This window comes from Dysidea avara, chromosome 8 (assembly GCF_963678975.1).
Source record: "Dysidea avara chromosome 8, odDysAvar1.4, whole genome shotgun sequence".
NCBI lineage: Eukaryota > Metazoa > Porifera > Demospongiae > Dictyoceratida > Dysideidae > Dysidea > Dysidea avara.
Genome location: NC_089279.1, coordinates 5,064,980 through 5,068,908, shown reverse-complemented (window position 1 = coordinate 5,068,908; position 3,929 = coordinate 5,064,980). Strand labels below are relative to the sequence as shown.

The 3,929-nt window shown below is 38.6% G+C and overlaps 1 long non-coding RNA gene across 1 annotated transcript; it reads right to left on the bottom strand.

The window, feature by feature from the left end:
* Positions 1 to 847: 847 nt before the first annotated feature.
* On the bottom strand, positions 848 to 3,456 carry LOC136263759 (uncharacterized). The gene is made up of 3 exons (XR_010704777.1): positions 3,136 to 3,456; positions 2,459 to 2,784; positions 848 to 1,556 (listed from the first exon to the last, which is right to left on the bottom strand). It is a non-coding gene; the product is annotated as an uncharacterized lncRNA (long non-coding RNA).
* Between the last annotated feature and the right edge of the window lie 473 nt (positions 3,457 to 3,929).

Here is a 3,929-nt window from a genome sequence, read left to right as displayed (position 1 = left end):
ACGATCTACGTACACTGTATGGAAGATGCAGCAGATGATATTGTTTTGATGTCATTAGTTTGACAGCTGAGGAGTACAATGTTTATTTGACCAAATTGGAAGAACATTTCATTGTGAAATGTAATGTCATTTTTTGAATGCATCTTGTTCAATAGTTTAATTGTCATATCTACTCAGTTACATATAATATATAGTTGTAACACAGGCATGAAGGCTTTGACTGATAAGATGCCTAAGACTGCACGTGGCTATGCATATCAGGCAAATTCCTTGTGCCCATGTTACAGCCTCAGTTACAGCTCCGTAGCAGGCTATTAGCCTGTGGTGGGTGACCAATCACCCAAACCAATATGAGTGTAATCACTGGATTTATTTTATATACATTCGTGATTATTGGTCAGCAGCTGGCAATGTTATAGCTATTTTGTTCACATGAACAAACATGCAAGCAAACAAGTCCTTGGAATATTGTTATGGAACATTCAATAAAGAGTGTTTTTAGGCTGTTGCTGGGTACAAGCTTTTAATGTTATCTGTAATGTGGGTGCGGTCCATAATTGAAAACATACTGAAATTCTTATGAATAACCAGGTTAAACACTGTACCAAGAGTATATAATGGTTTCTATTATATACTCTTGACTGTGCCTAATACTGCCTATATCTGGTTTAACTCTATTTTTTTGAACTAATTAACCTGTTTATGTTAGATTTTATTCATGTGACTCAACTTTTTGTGGAATGTGAAACAGTTAGCTAGTTTCTGCCTCTGAGAATATATAGCTGCTGGATGTGTGTATCATCCAATGTAAATAACCATATTGTTATTTATATATATATATGCCATTTCCAAAAACAATAGCTGCTACGTACGTATATGCATTGTTCAATTTTCCTATTACAATAATGATATATAGAAACATGCTTGTAAAAGTTACGCTAAACAGTCAACAATGTACAGCGGTCTACACTTGTAGATTCTAAACATAAATATTATACGCAGCAGTGGTTTATTTGGTGCACACAGCACATGACAGTTCTTTGTCTCTATGACAAGGAGGACAAGGTAGTGATCCACACACTCCTTCTACTGTGTAGAATAGAAAGCCATTGTGGTCGCGGAATGAACCAGGCACTAATGTGAGCCTACGATCAACACAGGAGAATGTTGATCGGGCGTGGGTGTAGCGTTCGCTCATCAAATAGCCGAAGTACTCTCTGGTCCATCCTGATGGACAAGTATAGTTAGCTGGTAGCATGTATACAGTATTTCTGGTAGGAACATAACATACAGCACATGGGACATCAGTATCATGACTGCCTGATCTTAGTGGATTAGTGTCCCGGTACTCTGCTGCATACATAAAGGCCCCAGGCTGTGCTCCACTAACAGTCCTGTAGAAGTTAGGATCAAGTGGTAGACACTGAGGATTACCTCCTCCTCCATATTCATAATGTGATCCTCCTGCTCTGCTGGAGTAGACTAACTGTGCTCCAGTGGATGGGTAAGAAGTGTGACCCCATCGGACGGACGGACATAAACAATTCCACCTGCATCTAATGATGTGCAATGTTATCATTTCAATAATCATCTTTATATTTTGAATGTGAACTTGTCATACAGTACAGATTTACAATAATACAATTTATACTCTAGGTTGAAGTACTGGTGTGTAATGGCCCATGAGTCACAAGTGAAAATCTGTGTACTTGGCTAATTGCTTTAAACATAAGAGCAATGAAACATTCAAAGCTCACTCAACACACTAATTGTCAGCACTGACACATTCAACAAGTGGCAAAGAGCATCTGGCAAGCACTGTAGTGGTGATAGTGACTGAGTCTACTATTTCTCAGTTTGTAATAGTGTAGTCTTCTTCTTTGGTGTGTCTGTACACCACCAATTACGAATATTCCCAAAATTGTCAGGAAAGACTCTGACTGAATGTGGAGACTCTTTCCAATGGTCTCAGTCTGAGTGATGTACATATTATATCCTATTATTAATGTGATAATCAGCACTTACTGATATACATACTATACGTACCTGCAAATCAACACTTAAACATAGAAATGGGACACAAGGGAGGACACCATGATACATGCATGCATTGAAACTGCTGCAGTATGAATGAAAAGGTGCATCTCGGGTCAAAGTATATAATGTCAACAGTGAAAAAACCCCGTAGCATTATCCATAAGCTTGGCTGAGGATATCAGTTAGTCAGTGTTAAACGATTAAAATTTTGTAGGAACCATGCAGTTAAAAGCAATTCAATTCAATGTGAATGTGTGCTTAGGCCTGCTAATTATGCAAATTATCCTGAGGAAAGGTAGGGCTGATTTTCGAGTGATATATTTTTGCAGGAAAACGCTAACTTCATGATTTATACTATATACTATACAGTACTACTGTACTGTATGATGATAGGCAAAAGCACAGTATCATGCAGCACTACCTGCATCACTTCCTTTGGGTCCCACTGGTCCAGGATATCCTTTGCTTCCAGTATAACCCTTGCTTCCCTTGTCTCCCTTCTCCCCAGTGTATCCTCTGGTTCCAGGATAGCCTACATTTCCTGTAGGTCCTTTGGGACCAAGGCCTCCTTTCTTTCCTTTGGTTCCTCCAGCCCCTGGATATCCTCTGTCTCCCTTAGGTCCTGGTGGGCCAACAATGGGTGCATGGAGGTGGTGGTGGTGGTAGTGCCCGTACTGCAAGTCTCTTTACCACTCTGTGTCTATCTGTAATAATGCCATTGGAGTTGGTATCCTCTTCATTGTTACCCTGTGAATAGGATAAGCTGTGTATGATATGGTGAAGCCTTAGTATGATAGCTAAGTTGCTATATAGTTATGCACTTTGCTTAACCATATTCCACTGCTACATATATAAGGAGGTTGTCAGGCATGGAACAAAATTATGGGAAATTTCCATGTTATTTTTTAGGAAAAGTTAATCAGTTACGTAGTTATTAATAATTAGTCAGTTGTTTTTCTTAGAGTGAATTAACTCCCATTGCTCAACTATCTACTATTCATCTATACAGTATCTAAAAAAAATGCTACACAGTTGAATGCGGCCTCTTTAGTATAATAAACCTTTTTGCATTGCATGTTGAATGAATTATGTAATTACCTGTAACTGAGCCTCTTCTAATTGCAGTAATATTAAATCAGTTTGTCTCTCCTGTTCATTTAGTTTTTCTTTGAGTTGGCGAATGATTTCTGTTTGTTCTGCATTTTTAGCTGTGTGTTCCAACTTCCAAGATCTCACTTCTCTGTCCAGCAATATTTTGTTGTTGATGTAGCACTAGTGTTCTTAGTTCAACTAGTGAGGACTGGAAGTACGTACCATCCACCCATACACAACACTACCAAACACACTACTGACAATAGTGAACTAACTGTCATTCCAGTATTGGTAGAAGCAGTTGAAGCCATACTGACAATTGTATATGTGTTGTGTGTGTAAATGAAATAGTTCACAGTTGGAGTGTTGTTATAAATGTTGTAGAGTTAACATTATTTGGTTAGTATTTAGACTTTCAATTTCAAATAAACTGGGTTGATTTTCATTTTCAACCCAATTTCCTGCTGTGCCTTAAATGTACATGTCCCAACAGAATGTTACTCAAATAGTGTATACAATTACTATAATTACCATTACTATGCAGTAAACTTCTGCTGGCGTTATTTGCACATTATTGTGTAACACCATTTTGTCTGTTTGACAGCTCACTTGATCTGGGACTTCCCGGGGAGGAGGTAAGTCTCAGTGATGGGCATGGCACCTCTAGCTGTGTCAGTAATGTCATCATAAATAATGTAAACTGCTAGACCTGGAGGATTACATTACACTGGGAAGAGCTGTGCAAAGGTGGGTGTGGAGAAAGTGAGTTTGGTTTTGGGTGGGTGATTGAGTGTGCAGAA